The sequence below is a fragment of the Suricata suricatta genome, chromosome 3 (genome assembly GCF_006229205.1).
Source record: "Suricata suricatta isolate VVHF042 chromosome 3, meerkat_22Aug2017_6uvM2_HiC, whole genome shotgun sequence".
NCBI classification, from domain to species: domain Eukaryota; kingdom Metazoa; phylum Chordata; class Mammalia; order Carnivora; family Herpestidae; genus Suricata; species Suricata suricatta.
The window spans coordinates 130,810,859-130,832,098 of NC_043702.1; the positions used below are offsets into that span (position 1 = coordinate 130,810,859).

At 39.7% G+C, this 21,240-nt stretch overlaps 1 long non-coding RNA gene and 1 other non-coding gene across 4 annotated transcripts in view; one reads left to right on the top strand and one right to left on the bottom strand.

Annotated features, from left to right (window-relative positions):
* Positions 1-21,240, bottom strand: part of LOC115288137 — a 294,944-nt gene that overhangs the window by 254,837 nt on the left and 18,867 nt on the right. The gene's annotated exons all lie outside the window — the stretch shown is intronic.
* On the top strand, positions 5,740-5,954 carry LOC115288724. Its single transcript, XR_003907141.1, has one exon. It is a non-coding gene; the product is annotated as a small nucleolar RNA U3 (small nucleolar RNA).

The following is a 21,240-nucleotide window of genomic DNA, read 5'->3' on the forward strand; positions in this document are numbered from 1 at the left end:
TCTCTCTCTCTCTCTGTCTGTCTCAAAATAAATAAACTTTAAAAAAAATAAGTAAATAAAACAGCAGGTTGCATAAGGCACAGCCTTCTGACTGCTTCAGACATCCAAGTCTTGTGTTTTAAGTTCCTCCTGTACCATCCTGAAAGTTTCATGTATGTTTCCACATGTCTCTCATGCATAATTTGGGTTTAGCTGTTCACCAAAATTGTCCCCCAGGTCCCTGTTTAGCGATGACGCTGGAGATGACGTCTGCTGGTTTGTGAGTATGGAAAGAAAAACTTTGTGGCTGGTTCTGAAACATAGAAACAAGCCTGAAGACATTTCCAAAACAACCATCCAGAAGAGAGAATAAAGTTTCCCTTCATTTTAACCCTGAACTCTGGGGAGAAAGAGCAGTGCTCAACCAGATTTAACATTTGAGTTTTAAATCTTCTTATATTCATATCAAAATACTTGTCAACATCCCCCCTCTGCCCAAAAAAAAAACACCCCCAAACAAACAAACAAACAAAAAAGCCTTGCACTGTTGATGGGAATGTAAATTGGTGTAGCCACTGTGGAAAACAGTATGAAGATTCCTCAAAAAATAAAAATAAAAATAAAAATAAAGCTGCCATATGATCCAGCAACCCTACTTCCGGTTATTTATCCAAATGAAATCAGGATCTCAAAGCGCTATGTGCACCCCAAGTTCAATGCAGCATTCCTCACGACAGGCAAGACATGGAAACAATTGGAATGTCCTTGGATGGATGGCTAAAGAAAATGTGGTACATACACACAATGGATATTATTCATCCATAAGAAAGTAGGGAATCCTGCCCTTTACAACATGAACCTAAAGGGCATTATCCCAAGTGAAATAAGCCAAACAAAGACAGACACTATATGATTTCACTGATACATGGAATCTAAAAAAAAAAAGAAAAAAGTTGAACTCATAGTTACAGAGACTAGAATGGTGGCTACTGGGGGCTGGAAGAGAGGGGAAAATGGGGAAATGTTGGTAAAAGAACACAAGCCTTCAGTTATAAGTTCTGGGGAGCTAGGGCATAGCATGGTTACTGTAGTTGGTAATACATACTGTATACTCCAAAGTTGCTAAAACAACAGATCTTATGTAAGCACATTTACGCCCCCCCCCTCCCACACTCACTCACTCACAAAACCAGGTAACCAGGTGAGGTGACAGGGCTGTTAACATTACTGTAGTACTCATTTTAAAATATGAACATTTATCGGGGCGCCTGGGTGGCTCAGTTGGTTAAGCATTCAACTATTGATTTATGCTGTCAGCACAGAGCCCACTTTGGATCCTCTGTCCCCCTCTCTTTCAGACCCTCCCTCATACATGTGCTCTCCCCCTTTCCCTCAAAAATAAATAAACATAGGGGCACCTGGGTGGCTCAGCTGATTAAGCATCTGACTTTGGCTCAGGTCATGATCTCACAGTTCATGAGTTCGAGCCCCACGTCAGGCTGTACTGGTAGCTCATGGCCTGGGGCCTGCTTCAGATTCTATGTCTCCCTCTCTCTTTGCCCAACCGCTGCTCATGCTCGCTCGCTCTCTCTCTCTCTCTCTCTCTCTCTTTCTCTCTTTCTCTCTCTCTTTAATGTTTATTTATTTATTTGGGGGAGGGCAGAAAGGGAGACAAAGAGTCTCAAGCAGGCTCTGCACTGTCAGCACAGAGCCCAATGCAGGGCTCAAGCTCATGACCTGAGCTAAAGTTGGACACTGAACCAACTGAGCCACCCAGGTGCTGCCCCAATTTTTAATGTTTTAATTCAGAAGGATCCATTCAGAGTAGATACTTCTATTATATTACAGAATTTATCGACTATAACATTGTCCCTTTAAAAAATCTAAATTAATATCACACAGTTCAGGGAATCCATTCAGCTATTTCTTATCTTCTTTCACTGTATAATAAAGTGCATGATTAGTATTTTACCCTTAATGCTAATAGCTAACACTTATTGAGTACTTACTGTTATTAAGGATTGTACTAAGTACTTTTCAACTTTAGCTCATTTACTCCTAATAACCCTACTAAGCACTTCAAGGTATCCCCATTTTACAGATGGGAAAACAATGTTTAGAACATAGACAGCTAAGGTCCCAGAACTATAAATGGCAGAAAAGGAATTGCAAGCAATGACCTATAAAATGTCAAAGCTCAGCATCTGAATCAATGCACTATACAAATCTAGTCGCATGACTTTTGGATTGGAATGATGATTTTTTACAGTGTGATCTTGGAAAGAATGAATGGGGAACTGCCTGGCAACACCAGAACTCCCTAAATGTAGAGAGCCTTTGACTTGTCACCACATGCATATTGCATAAAAGACCTTGAAATGACCCTCCAGGCATCAGGGAAAGTAGTCACTTAACAGTGATTGAAGATATTTGAAAACTAACAAAATGAGAAAAGAAATAGCAAAAAATTGATTTGACTGCCTAAGAGTGAACCTAATTAAAGTCATTTGTGTGCCGCCATCTACGTTTATTGTACGAGGTGTCAGATTGCTCAGATTCTGTGTGTTTATTGTATATGCTCTATTTTATAGCAATCCGTTCTTCCCATTGGACCTCTCGGACCACATCCAAGTGCAGCAAAGTGACAGAATAGGGGCTTGGGTGCCATCCTCATCTCGGTCTGACAACTGCTGTGCCATTTATTGGCTGTGTGGCCTTGGACAAGATATATAACTTCTCTAGCCTCAGTTTTCTCACCTGTAAAATGGAGGTTATAAAACATGAAGGACATGTATTAAATATAGGATTTAATACACGTAAAGCACACGGTGCTTTACTATTATTCATGTCATTATAATGAATAATAAGTATGGCTATCTGATCAGTTTTGAAAACTTGAAACAGTTTTGGTGTTTAGTTAACAGAGAGCATGTTCTCATGTCCTTCCATTCTGCTGCTGTGTTTCCAACTTAGAATTTCACCTCCTCAACACGCCACCACTGCCCCCGCCCCCCATGCTGGGACTTCTACATCTTTCAGCAAATACAGTAACTTACTTGCTAAGAGAGGAAGAGAGAATCAACAGAGGAGAGGGCTGCAGTAACAGAAGAATGAGAATAAAAGGTAGAGGCTATTTTTACGTTTATAAAACAAGCTCACTGACACGTAGCAGAAATAGATCTGGCATCGTGAACAGAGAAGGGATCATTCTTCACCAAGCTTCCTGGAATGAAAGGACAAAACGTTTGCAGCACTGAAGCCACCAGGGATGGTGCAGAGCGACCTGTCCACTCCACAGGCAACGCTACTGTCAGGTCACACAGAAGTACCCAGTGTCCACATACAACACTGATGGCACTGTCAGATGCCAACACTTCTAAACTAGGAACATGTGAACCCTGAGACATGTTCTATGGGATCTTCAAAGGCCGAACAGAGAGAAACCAAGAGATGGCATTCCAGAGCTTGATACTGATTAAACAGCTGGTACTAAACACATATAAATTGGAGATAACAGAGACCTTCGGCAAAATGTACATAACAAACTAAGTGCTCAGTAATCTTAGGGAAACTCTAGTGTCTGATACTTGTTTTATTAAAGGAGAGGAGAAAGTAGGTCATAGGATCTCAGCTTAGAAAGGAGAGGGAGCTGGGGTGCCTGGGTGGCTCAGTGGCTTGAGTGTCCAACTTAGGCTCAGGTCATGATCTCATAGTTCATGAGTTCAAGCCCCACATCGGGCTCACTGCTGTCAGTGCAGAACCCACCTTGGATCTTCTGTCCCCCTCCCGCCCTCTCTCCCCTTCCCTGCTTGCACTCTTTCAAAAATAAGTAAGTCTTTAAAAAAGGAGAGTGGGCTGAGCATATGAGGGGAGGGTGGAGTGGGTGGCAGAATCTCCTGTGAAAACTCAAATGGTAAAAAGGAAGAAGAATGAAGGAGAGTGCTCAGTGGCCTGAGGTATGAATGGAGTTTGAGACAAATGATGAGAAATAAGAGAAAATATAAGACACAGATAGAAGCACAGCACAAGATCCAAATAAACAGTAAAGAAGAAAATGTCCTCACTGAGTTTTGCAATCCAAAAGCATAAATAAAAATAACAGTTAAAGTTGGGAAGGAAGGTTGAAGGGAGCAGTCAGATTAAAGTAAAGTAAAAAAGACTATGTTAAGAAAATCCTAAATAATTCAAATTTTAAGAAAATCTTAGATATTCCAAAAATAAAACCAGGCAGAATTAAATGAGGAATGAAAAGTAAAACCATCATGAATATGGATGATGTTCTTTTGGGGTCTTTCTTGATCATTAACTTTTAATTCCTTCTCCTTAAATAAATGATTTCAAGTTATTGTCCATTTCTCCTGGCTTTTAAAAATTACTTCACAGAGCCATGAAACCAGAATTTGGTTGTTTTAATGATAAGTATAAATTGGCTAACTCATGAGGAGTCAAAGAAACTGATAACCTAGGAATCTGAGTGTGCCTATGTTTACCCAGAGTCGTGCAGGGAGAGACACTGGGACTCATTTCTATCTGGACTTTTTTTTTTAATGTTTATATATTTTTTTGAGAGAGAGTGTGTGTGTGAGCAGGGGAGGGGCATAGAGAGGAAGACACAGAAGCTGAAGGAGGCTCCAGGCTCAGAGCTGTCAGCACAGAGCCTGACATAGGGCTCGAACTCATGAACAATGAGATCATGACCTGAACTAAAGTTGGAAGCTTAACTGACTGAGCCACCCAGGCACCCTTCATTTCTATCTGGACTTCAAATCCTGGCCTCAGGAGCTCACCTCAAGCGAATTACTGAAACAGATTTTTTTTTAAGCTTTTTAATTATTTATTTTTGAGACAGAGAGAGACAGAACATGAGCTGGGGAGGGGCAGAGAGAGAGGGAGACACAGAATCCGAAGCAGGCTCCAGGCTCTGAGCTGTCAGCACAGAGTCCGATGTGGGGCTTGAACCCACAAGCCGTGAGATCATGACCTGAGCCAAAGCCAGATACTTACGCGACTGAGCCACCCAGGAGCCCCACAGATTTTTTTTTTAATGTGTAAAATTGAGTAGAAGATCCTGAACCCACTGAAAGGGAACAGAAACAAAGTAACAGTTGATTCTCCCCCTGACTCCCCCTGGGCGGGTCACAGCTGCGCCCGCCCAGTGTCCTGGTGTAGCTGTTCTTGGCCAGGCCCTATTACAGACCCTGAAAAGATCAGGAATTTCTTCCATCCCTGAGTGGTGTTATCCAGTTGTGACTCTAGGAGAAACAAATGACTTAGCGATGTTGTTTTCTTAAATCACACTCTAGGCAAACTAATAACCTAAATTTATTACACAAGCAGCTATAAATATCTCAACTAATTACCAATATGGTATACATTTTAGTTCTGACCACCCCGCTTTCTGGCCACAGGTAGCGCTGTAGCATCTCAGGTCTATTCTGTCTTCAGGGTCTTTATGTCTTTACCTGTTTTCTGATTGTGGATACTGTTCACATGTATATGTAAACACACACGTATGTGTGTAGTTACATACAACACACACACACACACACACACACAAACACATAACCTGTGTCCTACTACAGGCTTCTTCCAGATGACTGCTAAATTTTCTTAATAACCAGTTACTAAATCATAAGGGTTTACTCCCCTAGCTGAAAAAGTGTTTAACTAACTGTTCCTACTGTCCTCTAACCCCCAATGCTGGTCTGTAGAATACACAGAAAAAAACTAGTAGGGATCAAGTTAAAACTCCATATTCCTAAGACTATACTTTCAGGGATCATTTCTATAGTTGGTTACTAGAGAAGTTTTTCTGAACGTGTAGAGTACCCGAAACCACGAGGAGGAGTTGTAGTGTTCTCTCCTGAGCGTGAAGTTGGCTTTCAGTGCTGTTTTTACAGCTGCTGATTGCCGCTGATGATCGTTCTTTCTTCTCCTTTGGAGGAGTAAGAGGGAGAGAACACAGTCTGAGTGGAAGAAGGGAAAAAAAAAAAACCCTCCAGATTCCTGCAATCCACCTCTAAGGACCCAGATTCAGCAGCTCTGGGATAAAGCCCAGAAATATGTATTTTTTAACATATTTCCTCTTTGAAGACAAGAATGGACAAGAGGACAGGGAATACGGTGTTGCTGTAACCAGCAACACAGCTTGAGCTCCAGTACTAAATCCCACTTTTACTCTGTTGGCCAAGTTACTTTCCCTCTCTTTGCCTCAGATGCCCGCACTGGGGGTAAGGGAAAGTAGTATCTGTGGCATTATCATGAGGATTAAGTGACTTAACACCTGTTAATCCTCAAAATAGTATTAATGAGCTCTCAAAAAGTCTTAATTATTTCTTGCTTTATGCACATTTATATATTGTTTTTGAGCTTGGGGATTTTTTGTTTTCAAATAAGTGAGTAACTATTGTTGCAATCTTTACAAAAAAAACTAACCTTCCTTCCCCCTGGGGGTTGGGTGGGAACACCCCAAGGCTGCAAGAATGGCAAAACCCCCCTCCCCTGTGCATTTACACACAGGCTGTGTCTTGCAGAGCTCATGCCCACCCCCATGCCATGCTCCTTCTGATGCTAACCCAGTGCGAACCCAAGCAAGCTTCCACTCTCCAAGTGGCCCTTCCTCTTAGACTCCTGCCCCCTCAGGGCGGCCTCCCCCTGGGAAATTGGGCAATGCCACCATAACTGCCTGGCCACAAGGCCACTTCGCTGTGCCTTTCTTCTTCCCTTTTATACATGGAGCCACCCTATTCCCTAGGCTCCTGTCCTGCCACCTCACCCCATTTGCTCTATCACAGACTCCTATGCCTTTCCTTTGTAGTACTTAGCACATGTTCTTTTTGTTTATCTTCATTTATTTATTTTGAGAGATAAAGGGAGGGAAGGGGCAGAGAGAGAGGGAGAGAGAGAACCCCAAGCAGGCTCTGCACCGTCAGCGCCCCAACACAAGTTCTAACTAAGTTTATTAAAGTAATGGAGGCAGGATCCAGGTCTACCTGATTGGTTGCTGTATTTTAGCTTCTAACACTGTTCTCGGTGCACAGATGACACTTAATAACAGTGTAAATGGATGGATGAGGAAGTGGCTGCCCCCAGCGACCAGGCCACTCCATGCTGCCTGACCCCACTGACTGTCTCAGACAACCCACTCTTGGTCAGGCAGCCTGTAAGGGGGGCGGAGGGTGTTACTGTCCCTAAGGCTTGGTGTTGAGGAGAAACTCACTTAGCAGTTGAGTGCCCCCGGAAAGACTATTCTGCTAGGAAACAGAGCAGTTACTTCTCTGGATGGATCCTGTGCTGCCACTCCCAGGACTGCAAGAATAGGAAAAATCACCACTCTTCAAATGGAACCCCTTCTCTTCAACTCCCACCTTCTATTAGAAACATCTTCATGGGGCGCCTGGGTAGCTCATTTGGTGAAGTGTCTGACTTCGGCTCAGGTCATGATCTTGCAATTCGTGAGTTCAAATCCCACGTTGGACTCTGCTGACAGCTCAGGGCCAGGAGCCTGCTTCGGATTCTGTGTCTCCCTCTCTCTGCCCTTCCCCTGCTCTTGCTCTGTTTCTCTTACTCAAAAATAAATAAACATTTTAAAAAATTAAAAAATAAACATCTTTAAGCATTTTAAATCCTCCTCTCCTTCCTGCCCACGCCCATGCAGACAGACCCTGCGTGAGAGCCCAGTAGACCAGCTCTCCTACTCCTCTGTCAGATTCTCCTCAGAGAAAATGAAAGGGCAATATGTGGGCGCCTGGATGGCTCAGTCAGATAAGCATCCAACTTCAGTGCAGGTCCTGTTCTCACAGTTCGTGGGTTCAAGCCCCACATTGGGTTCTTTGCTGACAGCTCAGAGCCTGGAGCCTCTTTCAGATTCTATGTCTCCCTCTCTCTCTGTCCCTCCCCTGCTTATACTCTGTCTCTCTCAAAAATAAATAAACATTTTTAAAAAATGAAATGGCAATATGTTCCAATTAATTTTAAAAGGTTTCTGTGATTTGGGGACCCTTGAGTGGCTCAGCCAGTTAAGCGTCGGACTCTTGGGTTTTGGCTCAGGTCACAATCTTGTGGTTCAAGCCCACATCAAGCTCTGTGCTGACAGTGTAGAGCCTGTTTAGGATTCTCTCTCTCTCCCTCTCTCTCTCTGGCCCTCCCACACTCTTTCTCTCTCTCTCAAAATAGATAAATAAACTTAAAAAAAAATTGGGCACCTGGGTAGCTCAGTCAGTTAAGCATCCAACTTTGGCTCAAGTCATGATCTTGTGGTTTCTGAGTTCGAGCCTTGCATCAAGCTCTTTGCCAACAGCTCAAAGTCTGGAGCCTGCTTTGGATTCTGTGTCTCTCTCTGCCCCTCCCCTGCTCACGCTCTCTTTCTCTCAAAAATAAATAAATTTTTTTTTAAATGTTAATTGAAAAAAAGGTTTTGTGATTTGTAGTGATTTCTAATAAACTGCTATTTATTAGAATAAGCAATAAATGTTTTTTCTAACCAAAATAATGCACATATAATTAGTTTTTAGCTTCTTGAATAAGATGTGCCAAAATAAATAGTATCTCTCATGCTAATATAGCAATGAAAGTGAAATGCTCCAAACTCCAATCTAGTCAAATATAGGTATTTCATCCAGGTCCTGCTCTAGACTTTTATTTTCTAGATCTCCTTCCTTTTCCTCCACCAGAAACATACTCATGCTATCTAACAGAAAATGTAGAAGGTTGGCATGAACTCTTCCTACTTTATCATCTGTGACATGGTTGCTTCTTCACCTGGTACATTTTATGCTCAAATATACTGAGTTCACTTTTGAGTTTCCCCATTTGGGCCTCAGATTTTTGCATAGTTTCTCAGCATGGAGAGAAATGAACAATTAAAATCTGTGCTTACTCGCAGGTTATTCAGACCCTGAGAAGTGCATTTGCTTTGCTTTAATCCTCTCTTATAAAGTACACTTCTAAGAAATGACTTCATACATCTTGCAACATGCCACACCCTTTAAAGTGGAGGCTTCCGCTGGAGCAGTGACTAAAAAACCCTGTGCTGCTTTGCATAATGCCACCAGAGCCCTTACATTAGAAAGAAGATAGTTATCTTATCCCATCAGTTCCCAAAGTCACAAAGCCTGACATGTCTTAGGCTCTACATTAAAGCAGGAAAAGTCATTGCCATGGAATTTGCTACATTCCTGTCATGTCCATTTAAACTGTCTTAAACTTTGCGTCTCTAATTACAAAGCGGCCCACCACCGCCACAGGGGACACCCAGGGCTCTGGACTCAGACCCAGATCGCTCTACCTGGTTACTTCTCTACCAGTAGAGATCATCTTAGCAATGATGCTTCAGTGTAAAGTCACCCTTCCCCCTGTACCCCATTCCTCCAATAGTAATCTGTCTTTTTTTAATCTGAGGGAATTTCTGCATGGTACTTGCTCCAAAGAAAGGCTGGCAGAACAAGGATGTCAACCTGGATTAAGTACATGTTTGAGCAAATGCAAGCTATACAATGTTTAATTTCTTTTACCCACTTTAGCTAGGAAAAATATAGTAGAGAAAGGATACAAAGAAGGATTACACAAAGAATGAAGATTATACTGACTTGTTTGCCAGAACTCCATGGTTCCTTGTTTTTTCCCTTAACTCTGGCCACTTCCCAAATATTCTTCAGTGGCGCCTCCTCATCTATTTGTCTCCTTTTTTAAATGTATTTTTCTAACAGCCAAGGCTGTTGAGACATAATTTATATACCATAAACTTCATGTGTTTTAAGTGTCTAATTCAATGATTTTTTTTTCTTTTTTAGTAAATTTAAAGTCACACAACCACACTACTATGATCCAATTTTGGAACATTTCCATCACTCCAAAAAGGTCCCTTGTGTGATGTTTTCTTTGACTTCTTAGCCAGGAGCTTAGTCTTTGGAGTCCCGTCTTTATACTCTTTATACTCCCATCCTGGATGATCCCATCTGGTCTTCACATTTTAAATACCAGACGTATACTGATGACTCCCAAATCTATATCCCCACCCTGAACCTCTCCCCTAAACTACAGACTCGTCTCCTCTTACGTGTCTAACAGGCATCTCAAACTCCGCATGCTCAAAACTGAGTTTTGATCTTTCACTAAAATTGCTCCTTCTACAACCCTAACCGGTTAATAGTAACTCCTTCTTCCAGTTGCCCATGACAAAACCCTGGGAGTCATCCTGACTCCTCTCTTTCTTCACACCCCAACACCCAATCCACCAAGAAATTCTATTGGCCCTCCCTGGAAAATATAACCAGAATCCAGCTCCTTCCTATGCCGACACTGCAGGCAGCTGGGTCCCAGCCACCGCCTCTCTCCCTGGATCCCTGCCATCGCCCCATTCCTGCACTCCTGCTCCTGCACTTAGTCCCTACTTTAAATCCTCAACACAGGAGCCAGAGTGAATCTTTTACATTTTAAGGCAGACTATGCCACAACTCCACTCAAAACCCTGCAATGACTTCCCATCTCACACAGAACAAAAGCCAATATCCTGAAAGTGGCTTGCGTGCCCCTCATAAGCACTCCCCAGGAGCACTTATGGTCCCCATGAGACCTCAACTCTTGTGCTAACCTCCATGTTCCTTCTGCTTCAGTTTCACTGGTCTCCTTGCTCTTCCTCACTCACATCGGGCTCAGAACCTTGGCACTGACTGTTCCTTCTGTTCATAAGACTCTTCTCCAGAAAACCTTTTGCCTGATTTCTTTATTTCCTATAAGTCTTCCCTCAAGTCTTACTTCTCAGTGAGGCCTATCTCCATTACCCTACTTACTACCATCAGTTTCCCCCTGCACTCACAATCCCCCTTACCTTGTTCTACTTTTCCTTGTTGCATGGAATTTTCCACTCTTCACATTGACAAACTGCTCTTAAATTTAATAGGAAAAAGCAAGAGCAAAGAGAGCCCCTACCAGATATAAAACTTACTACAAAGCTACAGTCAATAAAAGGGTATAGCAATGGTGCAGAGATGGAAATGGGACCAATCAAATAGGATTAAAGGGCCTAGAGATAAATCCATGTCTACATGGGAAGTTGGAATATGACACATTAGCATCACAAATCATTGAATAAGAAAAGATTATATTTAATAACTTGTACCAAAACAATTGGCTTCCTATTTGGAAAAAGATAAAATTAAATGCCTCTTTTTCTATCATACACAAAGTATCCAGAAAGATTAAGGGGCTATACACAAAAAGAAAAACTTTCAAACCTTAGAATAAAATATAAGAAAATATATCTGTGACATCATAGTAGGGAAAGTTTTCTCAACAAGACAAAAAATGGACAACCATAACAAAATTAAAAGGCAACCTATGGAATGGCACAAGATATTTGTGAATGACAAATCTGATAAAGTGTCAGTATCCAAAATATATAAAGAACTTACAGGGGTGCCTGGGTGGCTCAGTTTGTCAAGCAACCAAGTCTTGATTTTGGCTCAGGTTATGATCCCAGGATCATGGAACTGAGCTCACATCGGGCTTCATGCTGAGCATGGAGTCTGCTTGAGATTCTCTCTCTCTCTCTCTCTCTCTCTCTCTTTCTCTGCCCCTCTCCTTTGCTCACATGCTCTGTAAATAAATAAATAAAAATAAATAAAAGAAAATGAATAAAACCTATAAAATCCAACACCCCCCCAAAAAACCAAATAATCCAATTAAAAGATATGCAGAAGACATGAACAGACACTTCTCCACAGAAGACATATAGATGGCCAACAGATACATGAAAAGATGCTCATCATCATTTATCATTAGGGAAATGCAAATCAAAACTAAAATGAGCTATCACCTCACACCTGTCAGAATGCTTAAAATCAACAACACAAGGAAAACAAGTGTTGGCAAAGACAGCTACTCTGGAAAACATAATGGAGTTTCCTCAAAAAGTTAAAAATAGAAGTACCCTACAATCCAGTAATTGCACTACTGAATATTTACCCAAAGAATATAAGAACACTAATTCAAAGGGACACATGCACCCCTATGTTTACAGTAACATTATCTACAATAGTCAAGGCATGGAAACAGCCCAAGTGTCCAGTGATTGATCAAAGCAGAAGGAAGAGGTGGTATATATATATATATGCAATAGAATGTTACACAGCCATAAAAAAGAATGAAATCTTGCCATTTGCAGGGACATGAATAGAGCTAGAGAGTCTAATGCTGAACAACATAAGTCAGAGAAAAACAACTACTATATCACTCATATGAGGAATTTAAGAAACAAAGCAAATGGGCAAAGGGAAAAAATAAGAAAGACAAAAAGAAGCAGGCTCTTTTTTTAAGTTTTTTTAATGTTTTATTTATTTTTGATACAGAGAGAGACAGAGCATGAGAGGGGAAGGGGCAGAAAGAGAAGGAGACACAGAACTGGAAGCAGGCTCCAGGCTCTGAGCTAGCTGTCAGCACAGAGCCTGACGCGGGGCTCGAACCCACGAACGTGAGATCTGACCTGAGCCGAAGCCGGAGGCTTAGCTGACTGAGCCACCCAGGCGCCCCGAAGCAGGCTCTTAATAACAGAGAGCAAGGTGATGGTTATCAGGGGCTAAGTGGGTCGCAGGATGGGTGAAACAGGTGATGGGGATTAAGGAACACACGTAGTGAAGAGCACGGGGTGATGTATGGAAGGGCTGAATTACTAGATTGTACACCTGAAACTAATCTAACACTGTCAACTAATTGGCATTAAAATAAAAACTTAAAATTTAAAAAGGAGAGGAAATGCACAACCTTAAAGCAAAATACTGAAATGTTTGATTATATTAATATTAAAAAGCAACTACATAGCAGAAAACATGATAAACCAAGTTAAAAGATATGTCACTATCAAAAAGATGATATATATATAATTGAAAAAGGATAGGTTTCCAGTATTTATATATTTTAACTGCCACTAATAAAACAATTCAATGGAAACATTTTTAATATTTAAAATAAAATTTAAATGTTGAAATATATGAATGGGCAATTAATTTACAGAAAAGGAAATTTATCTGGCCAGTGTACATATGGAATGTGTTCAATCTTACTAAATGATATGCAATTAAAATGATAGCACTCTTCAACTGGCTCCACAAAAAATAAAAATAAATCTGATAACAGAAAGTGTAACTCATAGGGATGTAGGGAGAAATAAAACTTATACACCCTGATGGAGTGTGTAAATTGGTCTAACTACGACGGAGAACCATATGGCAATATCCAATAAAGCTGAAAAGTTATGTGTGGTACAACCTAATCAGTTCATTTTTAGAAACACAGGTGGAGGGGAACCTGGGTGGCTCAGTCTGTTAAACATCCAACTCTTGATTTCAGCTCAGGTCATGATCTTACACTCTTGAAACTGAAGCCTGCGTCAGGCTCCATGCTGTGTGTGGAGCCTACTTGGGATTCTCTCTCCTTCTCTCTGCCTACTCTCTCTTTCAAAATAAATAAACATTAAAAAAAAAACCACATACCTGGAGAAACTCTCATGTATACATACAAATTTGCATACAGGCATGTTCATTGCAGCTTTGCTTGTGATTATAAAAAATAATAACTTTTTAAATTTTTTAACATTTATTCATTTTTGAAAAACTGAGAGACAGAGCATAAGCAGGGGAGGGGCAGAGAGAGAGGGAGACACAGAATCTGAAGCAGGCTCCAGGCTCCGCGAGCTGTCAGCACAGAGCCCAATGCAGGGCTCACAAACTCCCAAACTGCGAGATCATGACCTGAGCCAAATTCGGTTACTTAACCAACTGAGCTACCCAGGCACCCCAATGGGAAATAATTTAAATCACCATCACCAAAAGAATGTATAGATAAATTGTGATATCATATGTATTAAATTCATTTTAACAGTAAATTTCAAAAACTTCATTGTGAATTTTTTAAAAATGCAATGTGCAAAGTCATATATTGAATAGAATATTTATTTGCTAGTTTTTATAATACAAAATATTACTTACAAATATATACACATCTACTAAAAACGTAAGACACATACATGGAAAAAATATATATGCTATGTAGCAGATCACAGAAAGGGACACAATCTTCCTCCTCTCCTAGAAATCTGTTCCCCCTTATAATTTTTACCACTACTTCTACCAAAAAGCAAAGTCTATTTTCCCATCTCTTCAAGCTGGTGTTCTATGACATCATTTTCGCCAACAGAATGCAATGGAAGCAATGTTTCACCAGAGGCCCTACACAAGTCCGTTCTATTTTCCCTTTTAGAATCTTCTGCTACCTTGTGAATAAGCCTGAGTAGGCCTAATAAATGAAAAACAGCCGTGGCCAGCCAATTCCATCACTTCAGCCTACAATCAGCTAACCTCCAGACATGATACAGGCCACACCATCCCAAGCCGGATCCCTGTTGACCTGCCAGTTAACCATAAACACATGAGCAAGCCTCCCTAAGATCATCCTGGCCTATCTCATATCAGCAGAACCACCCAGCTGACGTGTAGACTCATGAACAATAATAACTGGTTGTTGTTTTAAGCCACTGGAGTGACTTCTGCACACAATAGCTGAGTGATGCTTACACCATCTTGAGAACAATGGCCTCTAAGGAGAGAGAGAAGGGAAGAGTATTAAGGAGAGACAGACACATTACCCTTTACACTTAATTTTTGTAAAGATGTAAAAGTTCTCAAATCCTGTGTGAAGTCTGGATTGCAGTAACTTGAGAGTCTGTTATATTATTTTCAGAGTAACTCTGAATACTTGAAATGTTGCCTAATTTGTTTAAAGAAGTATGCTAATATTCTTCAATTTCTGACATATTCATATGAATGTAGTGGAGAGAAACATGACTTCAAAAAATTGGTTCATCACTGAGGTCTCATGGAGACTGGACACACAGAAACTTGGAGACAGTAAGCCTTGACTTAATGCTCCTGACCTCATGAGCCACCGTGACTCAGACTGACTAAATATTATGGTCACACCTCATGCTGCAGCAACATATAAACAAGATATTTTTCTCTTAAGAAAAATATCAAACCTTCAATCAGAACTCAAGAAACACATTTTCTTTCATGAAAAAAAGATATCTATTTTTAGGAGAAAACAAAGACAAAAATGGTATCAAAGATATTCTTTGATTTTCAGATTAAGTCACAGGATCAGCACTGAGTCAAGCTAAACTTTGCATGTTCAATATTAAGGTAGGTGTAAGAGTTGCCAGGGGAGGGTGACTGAGCAGCCACTTTGCTGTGGAGAGCTACATGCACTGACAACCCCCACCTGCAAACCTGGAATGACCCCTGCCATTTGAAAAGCACCAGCGGCCATTTTATTGTGGGTCAGAGAATAGTTCCAGGCACCGCCAGGGACCAACGACCCCCACTCTCCAATCTGGACTGTCTCACCATGGAATTCCCAGCATCCCAAACCCCACCGAAGTGAACAGCTAATTGTATCCTGCCAGGGTCCAAAGATGCCCTTACTTGGCTATCGGCCCACCTGAGGTCAAACCTGGAACTCTTGCACCCACAAAACACCTGCTCTCCCATACCAGGCGCGACTTCCCTGACTCCCCACTCCAGAGTCACGGAACCTCACCCGGGAATTGCAGACTCCAATAAAGGCTCTCTTGGCTCCATAACTTGGTCTCTCTCTTTCATCTCGCCTCTGCCTCCATCTATTAAGTCTTACAGTAGGAGAGTAGCTGCATGCTTTTGAAATATATTTTCATCAAAGACTGGGACAAAAATGGGTTTCTATTTGATCTTCATTTTACCAAAAAATTAATTTAACTGTGCATCCCATTCAGCCATACTCCTTTTATTAAAATAAACTTCTTCCTTCCTTCTTCCCTTTCTCTCTCTCTCTCTCTCTCTCTCTCTTTTTTTTGTTCTTTCTTTCTTTCTTTCCTGTTTCCTGTTAGAATGTAAGCTTCACAAAGGCAGGTATATTTGTTGGATCACAGTGGAGATGGTGGTAGTGAAGATCAAAGAATGCATGTAGAGCATGCCCAGGGGCATTGCTTAACTAAATCGAAGACTGAGTTCACCTATAGCCAGTATGAGTATCTGGCAGATTTGAACTTTTGCACTGACTCTTCTCAAATGTATATTTTTGAAAACCTTTGAAAAAAGCTGATTGTAAAAAAAAAAATAGGATTTTTCATTTCAATTTTGCTGCAGTATAATTTCAAGATTATACAAATTCCCACAAGAAGACTGAGAGAAGACCTTGTAAAGAATCTATGCAAAAATAATTCTATCCACTGTGTGTCAACTATGTGCAAATAAAAATTAAAATAAAAAAATAAAAATTTTTATTATTATTTAAAAAAAAAAAAAGCACTGGACCTATCTATAAATCTCAAGTCTAGCGTGACCTGCTAAAAATTTTCCACCAGTCCTTACACACCAAGAGATTTCTAAGAATCCTGTAGCTCTGATTTTTATAGGATCCTTTCACCCTAGGAAGGGCCCAGTCTATACCTAACACAATGGGTGAAAACATAGCAAGCAGTGGCCAATCTCTCTGCCACCATTTAGAGCCAGGAATACAAACACTTCCCTTACATGGAAAATAGTGGAAAGACTGGAACCAACATCATTCCAGGTGGCAAGAGATGAGAAGAGGCATTTATGGCCAAAAGACAAGGTCAAGGGAGGGAATTCGGAAGAGACTGATGTGAGACAGACAGACAAAACAAAGTAGAAAGTGTATGCACTGAAACACGTCAAGTCACTTATGAGTCAGGCCAGAATAAATTAAGGCTACACAGAGCTGAAAATCAATCAACCTCATTTATAAACAGTTGTAAGGTCAACTCTTTCCAATTTACTTAACTATTAAATATATGCTTTTTTTCTTTCTGCTTCTTCTGTCCATAAGTGATTATGATAGTTTGGTATCAGCTTTTTAGACTTAATTTCTAATAAAGAAAGCTACAGAGCTTCAAAACTAGTCAAGCTGAAGGCCAATACGGCAGAGTAAACCAACTAGCACAATCACCTATCTCAGTATTTGAGAAAACAAAAATCAAAAATATGTACCTGATATTATTATAAGGACATTATACATGTTAACTCACTTGATAGTATATCTTTATGAAAACTAATACTACTATCATCCCCATTTACAGATGTAGAAACTGAAGCTCAGGTAGACCTGAGATTTGATCCCAACCAGTCTAAATCCAGAGAATCTTTAGCCACCATACTACTCTGCTCTCAAATAAACAAAATAGGCACATAAGCAATGTGAAAAGAAGAAGAAAAAATGCCATCAGTTACCAAACAAGGAGAGGCTCTAAGCTTATGCCATAAACTTTGAAAAGAGAAATCTAAAAAAATAGAAATAAAAGGAATTGAGTGTCTACTAATCCTGTTCTTACTTGCCAGAAACAATATTGAATTAATACTTTGAGTCAGAAAAATCCAGAAAAGTCTTGCTAACATCTCTCTCCTCTCTTCCCATTCTACCCCCAAAATTTAGAGACATGTGAACTAGTGGAGTGCATAGGTAATTTCAGGTGGAGTTAACACTCCAGGCTTTATAATTTTCCAGCACTCCATGAAGATCTGGAAAATAAACTAAAGCTCGAGAGAATGTGTCCAGAAATAAAATACACTCCCAACAAGTTTGACTGATCTTTAGTATAGAAAATTTATCAAAATCTCAGATGGGAGAATGGGGCTCAGGTCTTCCAATAGACCGCATGTAGTTCTAATGTCATTAGGCAGCTCATAAACCACGCTCTGATTGGAGGAGAAACAAACCTCAGATGAGGTGGAAAGTGTCCAGAAGAATGCACCTACATCAGAGCAAACTAAAGTTCAGTCCATGTTAAAAATAAGAAAGATAAAAATTAATGACTTAGTAATGGTAAATACACAGGCACACACCAATGATATAAAATAAAGTGATTAAAAATAATGTATAGACTTGAGAAAATTAATTGAACATCAAAACCACACCACTGGAGTAGGAATCTACAAACTGTGACCCCTTGGAAGAAAGCTAGGATGTCCCTTAATTTTATAAGATGTTATTGGAACATGTGTTATCTCTGGTTGCTTTTGCACTACAATAGCCACGTCGAGTAATTACAACAGAAATCATAGGGCCTACAAACATGAAATATTGATTTGCAGGAAAAAGTTGGCCAACACCTGTACTAGAAAATTAATACACCATAAACAAGTTGGCCCCCCTGTCCTGGGGATCTTTTACCCCACCTCTGTGTTTCCACTTTCTGGCTACACCCTGAAATTGAATGCACACCAGCATAAATGCAGTATGAGTTGGTGGCTCACCCTTTGGGCTTCAAACCCTGAGAATGAACAACCACATTATCACATGCCTTGAAAAATGTATGCTTCACACCCCCAACTTGAGCTAAGCATCTTCGGTAATATACAATTGTAACATCCAACATTTAACACGACATGCTATGTACTATTGTGCTTTCATAAAACAGGGGGAAAATGGTAGAGATGGAACAAAAATAAATACAATTAAGGCAATATGACCTCAATGGATCATACCCCATATTATATCATAATCATCCTTTATAGACCAATCTAAAAATGAGAAAATGAGGAAAGAAAAAAATCAGGCTCCAAGTTGACAGTACTTTATTTTCCTCCTTTAAACATGTTTTATTGGGAACATCTTTGTAGTAAGCTTTTCAGTGACTTATTTACATGATTAATGTTCAGAAAAAACATAAGGCTGCAACTCTGATTATCGAAGATTTAGAACCCTTTCACAAGTTTACAAAGTACTGTGCAAAAGCATGTGTTATTACTTAACCCCGGCTAGGAATAAATAGAAAGTATACTTTATGCTCACTAACTATTGGATTGGAATTTACAACTTTGAGGAAAATATCCCACTGGACTAGCCTACCACTCTCCCTTCAAGCTTTCACATCTCCCCTGGGTGTTTGTTTCTTATTACTAAACAGATCTTAATTTTGCTTATTTGAAAACAATTATAAAGTCATGTAGAGAAAGTATTTTGTTCAGAAAAAGAATTTCTCAACATGCACATACCTTATTGTAACATCATCACTACTTTGTATATTCTTTATGTTCACTACAATTCAATTTTAATTGCATTCAAGCACCCAAGATATGTCAGAACATACTTAGACACTGTTAGCTTATCAAACATTTTATCATTTATTCTTCAAATATTTATCCAACCCAAACCACGCTCTACAGGCCCTGTGCAGGGTGCTAGAGACACTAATGAATAAGCACCAGGACTACCGATGAACTCCTCTGAGATGAATATATAAAACAGGAATGGGAACAAGATTTTCCTCTCAGATGTGAACTCTGATAGGTTGGTAGTTTCCTGAACCATTTTCGAGAATGCTAGGAATAACATCAGGGATGAGAGGAAATGGCTAAAATCAATTATCAGTGTCTTCAACAGGCACATGTACTTTGGTTCATTTTGTATGTCCATGATTCCTTGTTGCACTACAAAAGAAGGACCAAGTATGGAATACTGGATATCAATGTTTATGGTATGAGTGAAAGAAAGAAAATAGCACCAGAAACCTATTCCACAGCAACAGCAACATCATAGAAGCTAAAAGGAAGAGAATTTCTAGGAGGAAGTAAACAATAGTGTCAAATGTCATATTCCTTGAAGAAGAAAGTTGGCAAACTGCAATTCATTGATGACTTTCCTGAAATAAGTTTCAAAAGAGTAAAGGAGTAGCAACTTAAGTACAGAGGCTAAAGAAATAAGGTAGTGGATACAACCTACATTTTTCTAGAAATCTCAGATCCTTCACACTTCACACTGCTCCTTGATATGTAATAATGCATAATTGATTCTGAGATTATTTCTTTGTCCACAAATTTTCTACCCTGAAATTCTACCCAACATCTAAACTGTGTTCGTGAGGTATATCCAAATCTCCATGATACCAGTTTTCTCTATAAACACAGGATTCTAGGATCCTGTCTTAGACCATTCTGACACTTTACTCATATACCTACCTTGCCTCTTTTGCTAAATTTTTTACTTGTATTTGTGTTAAATATCATCTTCTGTTTCAATAATATGAAATACACTATTACTATACAATATTTACAACTCCTAGGACATCAGATCAGCTCTCTTCAACTAAAGCTCAATAATGATTTTGGGGGCTAATATATAATTTATTGATCAACATAATATATATAAAATCCTGAATTTGGCTGCAGTGTAATTAATTCACTAAGGAATAAAGTCACACTGCAATGCAAAAGGAGAAATAAACATGATTTCTCAATGTGAATATTCACTAAAATTGGAAACAATTTTGTATGCAGTTTATAAGAGGCCCAGTGCCAAATATATAATAGGATGTGTACAGCCAAATCCAATAGCATGTCCATGGCCAATCTGCCACACCTCAGCGGTGACAACCTTGAAATACCAGTGCTTCCACTCACACATCAAAGCTTGTTCTAGAGAAGGGATTGAACATCATGTTTCAGTTTAACCTAATTTTCCCACACTTTTCACATCTGAACCAAAAAAATAATAAGTCAGGAGTCAGAGAAATTGAAACAAGGTGAGTTGGGTCAAAATAAACCATGGACAGAGAGCTCAGAGTTGTGACCTAGAGTCTATTCTCTACTCTGAAGCTGATGAAAATGGTTGACTTGCCTGGCTCATAGTTTTCACATGTTAAAAATGAGAGAACAGAGTCAGTCCTAAAAGGTTCTTTCCTGTTCTAATACTCTATGTCACTATGAGCCTACAGTGATAGGAAAGCAGAGTAGTATACCAAGAGAAATTACAACATGGAAGATCAGTCTCAAACTCAAGAAATAGAAGAGCCCCTGTTTTAAAGATTAGGACATTTAGAAAAACTTCATTTAAATTAATTCAGAAATAAGTCCTGGTCAGTCTTTGGGGGCATTTCTTAAGCTGCAGGCCTATTATGAAGGTAAGCTGTGATCAGCCAAAATGTGCCTATATAATCAAATCATCTTAGTATAAGGAAGAAGGAAATGCCAGTCCATTGCATCATGAGTCATTAATGAGTCATTTAAGCTACATCAATAGCTTGTGTAACAAGAAAAAAATCTGTTGTTATTAAATATTAGGGTAAAATTTGTGCCACATAGTCTAAAAGTCAAGATCAGAACTTTGTTGTGGTACATACAAACTAATGGCTCATTACTTCATGATTACATCTTATGACATTAGAAATATTTTTTCTTTTTATTTCTATGTCTGGTAAATATTAAGTCTTCATTTGGG